Raw genomic sequence first — 12,526 nt, 5'->3', positions numbered from 1 at the left:
ACTGGGCTCAAAATAACCCGGTTTCCCGAATGATTCATGAAAGGTCGCTACATTCCCCATAACTAACGGTGTGGTGTATCCAGTGGCGTACTAAGGGGGGGGCGGGGGGGGCGGTCCGCCCCGGGTGCCACTCAGCAGGGGGGTGCCAGGCTCTGTACCTCCTGCTCTCCCGCAGCTCCGGCAGACCGGCGCTCAGTCAGTGAGTCAGAGCACAAGGAGGGGATTCCCAGCCTGTGTTCTGACTCACACACTGAGCTGCAGGGAGGCTATTTCGGAGTGTACCAGCAGGGGGCGCAGAACCAGGTTGCTCCCCCGCGGTCACTCTGTACAGATCCCCTGCACCTGCTGCCTGCCTGGGAAGGAGCTGCTGCCCCTGCAGCCTTCTAAATGGTAAGTAACTATTATACCCCCCCTGCCCTGTACCCCATTGCCATTATAACCCCCCTGCCATTAAATCACCCCCACCCCTGCCCTATACCCCCCTGCCATTATATCACCACCCCCCTGCCCTATACCCCCTGCCATTATAACCCCCCTCCCTGCCCTGTACCCCCCTGCCATTATATCACCACCCCCTGCCATTATAACCCCCCTCCCTGCCCTGTACCCCCCTGCCATTATATCACCACCCCCTGCCAATATAACCCCCTCCCTGCCCTGTACCCCCTGCCATTATATCACCCCCACTGCCCTATACCCCCTGCCATTATATCACCCCCCCTGCCCTATACCCCCCTGCCATTAAATCACCCCCCTGCCATTATATCACCACCACCCGCCCTATACCCCCCTGCCATTAAATCACCCCCACTGCCCTATACCCCCTGCCATTATATCACCCCACCTGCCCTATACCCCCTGCCATTATACCGCCACCCTCCCTGCCCTGTACCCCCCTGCCATTATATCACCACCCGACCCCTGTCATTATACCACCACCCCCCTGCCATTAAATCACCCCCCTGACATTATATCACCACCCCCCTGCCATTATATCACCACCCCCTGCCATTATATCACCCCCCTGCCATTATATCACCCCCTGCCATTATATCACCCCCCTGCCATTATACCACCACCCCCCTGCCATTATACCACCACCCCCCCTGCCATTAAATCACCCCCCTGCCATTAAATCACCCCCTGCCATTAAATCACCCCCCTGCCATTATATCACCACCACCCCGCCCTATACCCCCCCTGCCATTAAATCACCCCCTGCCATTATAACCCCCCTCCCTGCCCTGTACCCCCCTGCCATTATATCACCACCCCCTGCCATTATAACCCCCCTCCCTGCCCTGTACCCCCCTGCCATTATATCACCACCCCCTGCCATTATAACCCCCCTCCCTGCCCTGTACCCCCTGCCATTATATCACCCCCACTGCCCTATACCCCCTGCCATTATATCACCCCACCTGCCCTATACCCCCCTGCCATTATATCACCACCCCCCCTGCCCTATACCCCCCTGCCATTATACCGCCACCCTCCCTGCCCTGTACCCCCCTGCCATTATACCGCCACCCTCCCTGCCCTGTACCCCCCTGCCATTATACCACCACCCTCCCTGCCCTGTACCCCCTGCCATTATACCACCACCCTCCCTGCCCTATACCCCCTGCCATTATATCACCACCCCCCCTGCCATTATACTGCCACCCTCCCTGCCCTGTACCCCCCTGCCATTATACCACCACCCTCCCTGCCCTGTACCCCCCTGCCATTATACCACCACCCTCCCTGCCCTATACCCCACACGGCCATTATACCCCCACCCTCCCTGCCATTATAATCCCCCCTGCCATAATAATCCCCCTGCCCTATACCCCCACCTCCCTGCCATTATAACACCCCCCTCCCTATACCTCCCCGCCATTATACTCCCACCCCTTTACCCCCACACCGCCTGCCCTATACTCCCACCTCACTGCCATTATAACCCCCCTGCCATTATACTCCAACCCCTCCTGCCCTATACCCCACCTCACTGCCATTATAACCCCAGAGCAGCCACCAAATGGTGAAACAGACCCTGCTGATCCTGCACCCTCCTAAATGGTAAGGTACTACTATACCCCCTGCCCTATAATCCCCCTGCCATTATAACCCCACCCCCCTGCCCTATATCCCCCACCCTCCGTGCCATTATACCCTCACCCTCCCTGCCCTATTCCCCCATGCAATATCACACACGAAGTCCCAGACCCCAATCTACTCCAACCCACCCAGGCACATACAACTGTTCCCCTACTGTCACATAGACACATTACACACAGGCTCACATTCACAAATTACATATGCAGTCACACACAATGCACATACATACGCTGTCACAAACACATTTTTTTACACAAGGGACAAGGACAGATATATTCTGGGAGGCAGTGAGGTTAGTGCGCGCCCTGCAGTGAACCGGCAGCTGGGATAAGATGGCATCGTCATCACTACTGGGAGCACAAGTGAGATGTGCAGGAAGAGCGCCCAGCAGCAACCGTTAATCCCCATGGGGAAGATCCAAGAGCAAGGTAGGGAAGCTGGGTGGACATCTTAATTACTAAATGTGTGTAAGAATGTGATTTTTGTGTGTGTCTGTGATTGTGTGTATCTCTGTCGTTAAGTGTGTGTTTATTGTGATTGTGTGTCTGTGATTAGGTGTATGTCTGGGATTGTGTGTGTATTTATATACACACACAACCACAGATGTACAAGTCTGTGTGTATATAAATGTGTATGTGTTTAGTAGATAGCTCCCTTATTTGGTGTCCTTAAATATGTTAATCCCACATAAGGATAACAAATACGGGAGTTATCTACTAAACAACTGAAAGATTAAAATTAAGTAAAAGGCTTTTACATTTTGATCTTTTAGCAGTTTAGTAGATATTTTCCTAAATGTATGCTCTTATGTGAGATTTCCATATTTAAATATGCTAAATTAGGGTGCTCTTTAGATCTAAATATGGCAATCTCACATAGGGATATCAAATAGAGGAGTTATCTGCTAAACAAAGATCGAAGTTTAGAGGTGTCAGCCAGCGCAGAACAGGAAATCTGGGTGGCTAGTATGAATTATATGCAAATGTGTTGTCTGATTGTGTGTATATATTTGTGTATGTGTATATGTGCATACATCTTAGCATTTTGCCAACACTACACAAAACCACACCACTGCATTCAAACAACACTACAAACACACCTTTAAAATATCACCATGTTTTTGATATAACCACACCACTGCCCTATACTGCCAACATTACACACAAATGCATGCCTGCATTCAAATGCCAACACTACACACCCCTACATTCACTCACACATTTTCCATACAAAAACCCATGCTTACATTTACATTTACATTTAGATGCACAAACACTGCTCAGTGCTACATTCATTGTAAAAAAAAATTGGGTGTTTTTTTTACATTTTAAGGGGGGGGGGGGGGGTGCCATAAGGAGGATCCGCCCCGGGTGGCAAATGCTCTAGGTACGCCCCTGGGTGTATCACAATACGGAGTGATAGGCCCGTACTAGTGAAGGCATGACCATGAATTCTGAACGTTATGTCTCAATGCTGGAAATTTTTCTGCAGGCCAGAATAGAAGAGATTGTTGAAGAAGAGGAATTGGGGGATTTCTGGTTCCAACAGGATGGGGCTACAGCCCACACAGCCTGTAATATACTCAATGTTTTGAAAGAAAGGTTTCCCGAATGTCTGGTCTCTCTGAGGGGTGATGTGGCGTGCAGGGCTGCCATCAGAAATTTTAGGGCCCCTGACACAGCTCAAGATCTGGGCCCCCGGGGCCAGCCCCGAGTCCGCCCACAAGGATGAAGTGTGTGTGTGTATATAGTGGATGCGGTATGTGTGTCATGGATGTAGTGTGTATAGTGGATGTAGAATGTGTATAGTGGATGCGGTATGTGTGTCATGGATGCAGTGTGTATAGTGGATGCAGTATGTGTGTCATGGATGCAGTGTATATAGTGGATGCAGATTGTACGTTTTGTGTAATGTATGTAATGTTTGTATGCATGCATTAGATGCAGAGTGTGTGTGTAGTGAATGCAGGTGTGTGTATAGTGAATGCAGAGTGTGTGTTTTTGTAGTGGATGTAGTGTGTTTGTAGTGAATGTAGTGTGTGTGTGTGTGTGTGTGTAGTGCAAAGTGTGTTTAGTGAATGTAGTGTGTGTGTAGTACAAAGTGTGTTTAGTGAATGTAGTGCGTGTGTAGTGCAGAGTGTGTTTAGTGAATGTAGTGTTTGTAGTGAGTGCAGAGTGTATAGTGAATGTAGGGCAGAGTGTATAGTGAATGTAGTACAGAGTGTTTAGTGAATGTAGTGTGTGTGTGTAGTGCAAAATGTGTATAGTGAATGTAGTGTGTGTGTAGAGCAAAATGTGTATAGTGAATGTAGTGTGTGTCTGTAGCGCAAAGTGTGTTTAGTGAATGTAGTGTGTGTGTGTGTAGTGCAGAGTGTGTTTAGTAAATGTAGTGTTTGTAGTGAGTGCAGAGTGTTTTAGTGAATGTAGTGTATGTGTAGTGCAGAGTGTGTTTAGTGAATGTAGTGCAGAGTGTGTTAGTGAATGTAGTGTGTGTGTAGTGCAGAGTGTGTTTAGTGAATGTAGTGTGTGTGTAGTGCAGAGTGTGTTGAGTGAATGTAGTGTGTGTGTGTGTGTGTGTAGTGCAGAGTGTGCTTGTAAGGATTCAGTGTGTGTGTAAAATAGGGGGGAAGGGGAGTATTATTTTATTTATTTATTTGTGTATATTTCAATTTTATTCCCCCCTCCCTGGTTCTTACCGTGCCAGGGAGGGGGGAGATCGCATTTCATGTTGATCCAGTGGCATGGTGGAGGGAGCCAGCCGCGGTACATTGAAGAGGGGGCCCAACAGCACACATTGTCTTCCTTTCCAGCTCCTCTCTGACTAAATCTCACGAGACAGGCCTGAGTGCTGTGCGGAGCGTTGCCATAGTAACCCGTGGCAACGCTCTGGCAGCCGCAGGGTGCAGGAAAGTTAGACAGAGAGCAGCTGGAAAGGAGGACAGAGTTTGCTGCTGGACCCCCTCTTCGTCGTACAGGTAGCAGGGGGCCCTCTGTGCACATATATTTATGTGCTTCTCTATGACAAGCGTTCAGCGTCTGTAACGGAGCTCCGTGTACCCCGACCGAGTACCCTCCGTTGATGGATGCTCCTAGCGCTCTCAGAGGACTCCAAGCACTGCAGACGACACCACAACCACCGCAGGCTCCACAACCGCCGTAGCTTAACTGGAGCCGCGCCGTCTTCCTTCCACCCTGGAATGAACCTTCAGCATTCAGGACCGTGTGGGGAAGATCTCTCCTCCTGGAGAGCGTATCCGGAACAAGCTCTTAAAAGAGCTAAGTGATTAAGAGCTCAGGGGAATATGCAGAGCATAGCAATCCCCAGTGTGATATAGCAGTTCCCTCCAATAACGAGACAAGGCTACGTATTGAGGGTCAGAAGAGGTCTAAGGACTGGAACACCCAGCCTGCTTTTTATTAGGATAAGGTACACACAGGACACTCCCAGGGGGAGGATGAAATTAACCAATAACAGCATAGTACAGCCCACAGGTTACCTCCCCTCAGATAAACAGTTAAACCAATTATTACATACAATAAAAATACAGTTTTCACATACACACTGTAACTTTAAAACCATACATTATTACCATACCATACCATACATATTCAGACTCAGCATACATCAAACATAAACACTTCCAAAAATCAGCCAAATCCCTCCAGTGGATCAAAAGTTAGCTGGAAGTCCCTTTATGACCGACCGCAAGCACAATTTCCTGCCCAAAACAGTTCCATAGATTTGGGCTGTGCGGCCGGTCAATTTCATGCGGAAAAACGACTAAGTCCCATTTCGAACGGGACTTAGTCTCTGGAGCTGCAAGTTCAGTATGGGAGAAGGTAAGGGTCAGCGGTGTTCGGCAAAATGTGTAGCCGATTTTAGTTCCACAGAATCTTTAGCATACACCGCTGACCGCATTTGAATGACTAAAATGGCCGCCGCCACGTGTTCGGCTGCCGAATGGCGGCCACCCAGCGCTCGGCAATTAACCTGCAGTAACCTCACAGCCTGGGAGGTAAATTGCCTGCACACTTCCACTTCTGGGTGGTCCGCCTGTGTGGTACTTGGTTCAGTAAGCCCTATTTACTGAACCAAGTGGGAGAGAGCCAGGGGCAAGTTATTTTACAGGTCTGGGGACATAGTCTTAAAGGGGTATTGTTCAGCAATGTCACAATATGTCCCCAGACGGTTCTTAAAGGGCCATACACACCCAATAAAAGTTAATACATTATCAGGGGCACAATCTTCCAGGGGCCATAGTCGTGAGGCAGGAGGCTGGCAAATAGGCTTCTCCACAATCCAAGGAAGCAGGGCAATTTTCCATTTAAAGGGCCAGTTACAAATAGCGATTTGTAACAGCGTCGACATGCAGAGCATGGAGATGTTGAATGTCAGTGCTGCACATTTTGCAACACTGACACAGGAAGCGCCTAGGTGTTCCTAGGCAGCAATGTAAACACTGCCTTTTCTCTGAAAAGGCAGTCTTTGCAGCAAAAACCCTGCAGTGGTAGACTATACTCACCAGAACAACTACATTAAGCTGTATAATATAAATTAAGCTGTAGTTGTTCTGGTAAATATAGTGTCCCTTTATGTTTGTGCGTGCAAAGGGGTAGGGACTGCAGAGGGTGCCGAAAGGAAGGGGCTGTAAAGGGTGTGAGTGGAAGGGGCTGCAGTGCAGGGGGCAGGAGCTGCAGTGGGAGCAGGGGGCAGGAGCTGCAGTGGGAGCAGGGGGCAGGAGCTGCAGTGGGAGCAGGGTGCAGGGGATGCAGTGGGAGCAGGGGGTAGGGGATGCAGTGGGAGCAGGGGGTAGGGGATGCAGTGGGAGCAGGGGGTAGGGGATGCAGTGGAAGCAGGGGGGAAGGGGGTGCAGTGGGAGCAGGGGGAAGGGGATGCAGTGGGAGCATGGGGGTAGGGGTGATAGGGGATGCAGTGGGAGCAGGGGGTAGGGGGTGCAGTGGGAACAGGGGGGTAGGGGATGCAGTGGGAGCAAGGGGGGGTAGGGGATGCAGTGGGAGCAAGGGGGGGGTAGGGGATGCAGTGGGAGCAGGGTGGTAGGGGATGCAGTGAGAGCAGGGGGGTAGGGGATGCAGTGGGAGCAAGGAGGTTAGGGGATGCAGTGGGAGCAGGGGGTAGGGGATGCAGTGGGAGCAGGGGGTAGGGGATGCAGTGGGAGCAGGGGGTAGGGGATGCAGTGGGAGCAAGGGGGGGTAGGGGATGCAGTGGGAGAAAGGGGGGTAGGGGGTGCAGTGGGAGCAGGGGGCATAGGGGATGCAGTGGGGTAGGGGATGCAGTGGGAGCAGGGGGATAGGGGGTGCAGTGGGAGCAGGGGGGTAGGGGGTGCAGTGGGAGCAGGGGGGTAGGGGGTGCAGTGGGAGCAAGGGGGGTAGGGGATGCAGTGGGAGCAAGGGGGGGTAGGGGATGCAGTGGGAGCAAGGGGGTAGGGGATGCAGTGAGAGCAAGGGGGGTAGGGGATGCAGTGGGAGCAAGGGGGTAGGAGATGCAGTGGGAGCAGGGGGGTTAGGGGGGATAGGGGATGCATTGGGGGTAGGGGGGATAGGGGATGCAGTGGGAGCAGGGGGGTAGGGGGGATAGGGGATGCAGTGGGAGCAGGGGGGTAGGGGATGCAGTGGGAGCAGGGGGGTAGGGGATGCAGTGGGAGCGGGGGGGGTAGGGGATGCAGTGGGAGCAGGGGGGTAGTGGATGCAGTGGGAGCAAGGGGGGTAGGGGATGCAGTGGGAGCAAGGGGGGGGGTAGGGGATGCAGTGGGAGCAGGGTGGTAGGGGATGCAGTGAGAGCAGGGGGGTAGGGGATGCAGTGGGAGCAAGGGGGTGGGGGATGCAGTGGGAGCAGGGGGTAGGGGATGCAGTGGGAGCAGGGGGTAGGGGATGCAGTGGGAGCAGGGGGTAGGGGATGCAGTGGGAGCAAGGGGGGTAGGGGATGCAGTGGGAGCAAGGGGGGGTAGGGGATGCAGTGGGAGCAGGGGTAGGGGGTGCAGTGGGAGCAGGGGGCATAGGGGATGCAGTGGGAGCAGGGGGGTAGGGGATGCAGTGGGAGCAGGGGGATAGGGGGTGCAGTGGGAGCAGGGGGGGTAGGGGGTGCAGTGGGAGCAGGGGGGTAGGGGGTGCAGTGGGAGCAAGGGGGTAGGGGATGCAGTGGGAGCAAGGGGGGGTAGGGGATGCAGTGGGAGCAAGGGGGTAGGGGATGCAGTGAGAGCAAGGGGGGTAGGGGATGCAGTGGGAGCAAGGGGGTAGGAGATGCAGTGGGAGCAGGGGGGTTAGGGGGGATAGGGGATGCAGTGGGGGTAGGGGGGATAGGGGATGCAGTGGGAGCAGGGGGGTAGGGGGGATATGGGATACAGTGGAAGCAGGGGGGTAGGGGATGCAGTGGGAGCAGGGGGGTAGGGGATGCAGTGGGAGCAGGGGGGGGGTAGGGGATGCAGTGGGAGCAGGGGGGGGTAGTGGATGCAGTGGGAGCAAGAGGGTTAGGGGATGCAGTGGGAGCAAGGGGGGGTAGGGGCTCCCAAACCTTACCTCTCTGGTGGTCCTTTTCTGAAGGAACCTCACAATGCTGACACGCTGCCTGTAAGTCTGCTCAGGGCAGCTCCGCACAGCTCACTCTGCACTGTGACTGGTGATGTCACTTCTTGCAGAACCAGCCGCAGGGAGCTGCCCTGAGCAGTTACAGACAGCTCAGTGAGGCTGTGTTTGGAGACAGGCACACTGAGGGGCAGCCTAGTGGGGTCTTTGGAAGCCCCTATAGCTGTCCCTCAGTGTGCCCTGCACGGAGGAGATGATTAGTAGCAGCAGGGGCCCGCGGACGGCTGTGCGGGCCCCTTGCTGAGTGCAGGCTGGCTGGGGAGATTGTTTAACTCCCCAGCTCAGCCATTACTTACTGAAGCAGTATGTGGGGCTCGGGGCCCTCCAGGACCGCCGGGCCCATGACAACTGTTATGGTTGTCATGCCCTGATGGCGGCCCTGGTGGCGTGGCCGGCACGGTCACGAGATTTGAGCATTTGCTATTTTTTTCTTTGGGGATATCTGAAGGAAAAAGTGTTCAAACATCGCCCTCACACCCTACCAGAGCTAAGGGAGCAGATTATTGAAGAAGTTAACGCCATACCCCGCGATATGTGTGAACGAGCGGTACAAAACTTCAGAGAACGTCTCCAACAGTATGTTGCTGCTAATGGCCGCCTTCTCAAGGACATTATTTTCAAAACTTCATTTAAATAAAATGGTATTTACTGCTGAATTCGAAAATAAAAACAGTTTTTCTCTATATACCTCAGTTAATTTCTTATAACCCCTCAAAACTGCTTAATCGGTTCTGCTGCACCCTGTATTCTATCCTGCAAAAGTCTTTACTCCATACTCCCTTCGCCTTCTATGACTTTAAGACGCTATCTTACGTTGTGGTGCTGAGATCCAGTCTTCCATTCTTATCAAGATAATCATAGAGGTCGCCTCCGCTTAAATACTCCATGGCAAAGAAAAGGCGGTCCTGATTAAGAAAATGCAGCAGAATAAAGGTTAGACTATTTAGAGTATAGTTTCATTCTGTATAGCAGTAATGTGGTTGCTGGCTACACACCAGTGCTATGGAAATAATGATAATTATAATAATAATAATAATAAAAATCAAACATACAAAGGTTCTAAATGTATTAAAAGGAACACTCCAAACACCTAAGGTTTTTCACATTGCTGTTCATTTCTTACTTTACAAAAACATTGATTTCAAGAGAAATCTGTTCTTTTATAAAGCTACTAAGTTGCACCCTCCTGATTGCACTGTGCATTAGGAAAGAGCAGATGTGACACTTTTCACAGAGAAACATTGAATTCAGTGCTTCTGTGTGAGAAGCATTTCCAGGGACCTGTACTTCTTTAGTGCTTCTCAATAGTGATAATCTACCCGAGGCAGAGCAGAGCTGCAGGGAGGAGATTATCTTGCCACTGGTTAGAGGTAAACTACTTTTACAGGTTCTGGAGGGAACAATATAGAACCTGTAATATATAATTAGAAATAATTATAAAGGCCAGAGTAACTTCTGTTTCACAAACCTGTCTCTCCTAAAGGGCCAGACTCCACTCCCTCTTCTGCTACTTTCCCACCTTGTTGTCTGGTTGCTATCCCCCTTGATAGTCTTCCTATTGTGTTTTTATACCCAATGTCCTCTAGACCAGTGCTCCCCAACCTTTTTATCGCCGCGGACCGGTAAACGTTTGATAATTTTTCCGTGGCCCGCTTGTTTTGATTTAATAAGACAAAAAAACCCCAAACAGTCACATATATTAAAAAAAAACACGCAGACACATACATAGTCAGAAAATCACAAACACAGTCACATAAAGACATAGACTCAAAATTGTGTGTATGTGTGTGTGAGCGGTGCAGTGTGTATGTGAGGGTGGCAGTGTGTGTGAGAGTTGCAGTGTGTGTGTGGGGGGCAGTGTTTGTGGGGCAGTGTGTGTTGTGTGTGTATGGGGGAAATGTTTGTGGGGCAGTGTGTGCAGTGTGTGTATGGGGGCAATGTTTGTGGGGCAGTGTGTGTATGGGGGCAGTGTTTGTGGGGCAGTGTGTGTAGTGTGTGTATGGGGCAGTGTGTGTAGTGTGTGTATGGGGTAGTGTGTGTATGGGGTAGTGTGTGTATGGGGCAGTGTGTGTATGGGGCAGTGTGTGTATGGGGTAGTGTGTGTATGGGGCAGTGTGTGTATGGGGCAGTGTGTGTATGGGGCAGTGTGTGTATGGGGCAATGTGTGTAGTGTGTTTATGGGGCAGTGTTTGTGGGGCAGTGTGTGCAGTCTGTGTATGGGGCAGTGTTTGTAGTGTGTGTATGGGGCAATGTGTGTAGTGTGTGTGTGGGGGCAGTGTGTGTAGTGTGTTTATGGGGCAGTGTGTGTATGGGGGGTAAGGAGGCTTTTTAAAAATTTATTTAATTAAAATTAAGATATTCATGTCCCCCCTCCCTTCTTACCTTTACTGGGAGGAGGGGGGACATTTCTTAGTCCCTGGTGGTCCGGTGGGGATTCCCTGGTGGTCCGGTGGTGGTGAGGTGAACTCTAGCCCAGTTACAGGGCTAGAGTTCACTCTCGCGAGATTTGGAGCGTTGCCGTGGTTACCGCGGCAACGCTCCAAATCTCGCGAGAGGAGGACCCGGAGGAGCTGCAGGTAAGAGCTCCCGGGTCCTCTCTCACTCCCCTGCCGGCTGTCAGCACAGTGCCTGCAGACCGGGGAGGGAGATCTCTGATCTCCCCTCCGGTCCGCAGGCACATTGCAGGGCTGGCACTTGGGCAATGCCAGCCCTGCATTAGCCGGCAGGCTCGCACACCCCACACCCCTGGGCGGCCCGGTACCGTTTGATCCACGGACCGGTACCGGTCCGCGGCCCGGGGGTTGGGGAACACTGCTCTAGACTATAAGCTAATTTGAGCATGGTCCTCATCAACTACTGTTCCTCTAACATTTTGTGATTGTCTCATTTATTGTTAAATTTCCTCTTTTTATTATAGTGTAAAGAGCTGGAAAGTTGGCACTATATAAATGCCTACAATAATAATAATAATAATGTATTCGAGTCATTGCATTCCACATCTTTGCTAACACGATTTTATTGTAAAGGTTATGGCCCTGGGCAGTCTTTATCCGGCTCTATTGATATCTGTTCCAAAAACCCATGGTGATCTGACATGCCTTTTATAATGTCAGGGAAACTTACAAAATATCAATTAATAGTCAACGGGCCCCAAGTACTCTTTCTAAGGTTGGTGGAAATGCAAACTCGAAAACATCCCAGGAAGCATTTGTATGGTGACAATAAATCCAAACATATATAAAAAATAGATGTATTTGGAGTCAACTCCACGTTGTGATTATTCTGAAGTTACATTCTCTTCAACTAAGAAATGCTGAGATCTCCCAAATCTCTAAACAGTCCAATGAAAATAATGATTTAATCCCCATCAGGCATAAAATCTAAAGCTGCAGAGAGTCCATTATATAGCTGTGTATAGACATAGAAATCTCACACAGCAATCGTCTCATACTGAGCTCTCTCAGCCAGTGACTGCCATCCTGGTTTGGTTCTCATGTGTTACCACAACAAGAGGACATAGTCTTAAATTAGAGGGACAAAGATTTAAAAATAATATCAGGAAGTATTACTTTACTGAGAGGGTAGTGGATGCATGGAATAGCCTTCCAGCTGAAGTGGTAGAGGTTTACACAGTAAAGGAGTTTAAGCATGCGTGGGATAGGCATAAGGCTATCCTAACTATAAGATAAGGCCAGGGACTAATGAAAGTATTTAGAAAATTGGGCAAACTAGATGGGCCGAATGGTTCTTATCTGCCGTCACATTCTATGTTTCTATGTGTAAATGCTGACGTGTTTTTTCATATTATATGGGCAGCTGAAGAG

The sequence above is a fragment of the Pelobates fuscus genome, chromosome 6 (assembly GCF_036172605.1).
Source record: "Pelobates fuscus isolate aPelFus1 chromosome 6, aPelFus1.pri, whole genome shotgun sequence".
Lineage (NCBI taxonomy): Eukaryota > Metazoa > Chordata > Amphibia > Anura > Pelobatidae > Pelobates > Pelobates fuscus.
The sequence above is the reverse complement of the archived record's forward strand: the minus strand, read 5'-3'. Positions refer to the sequence as shown.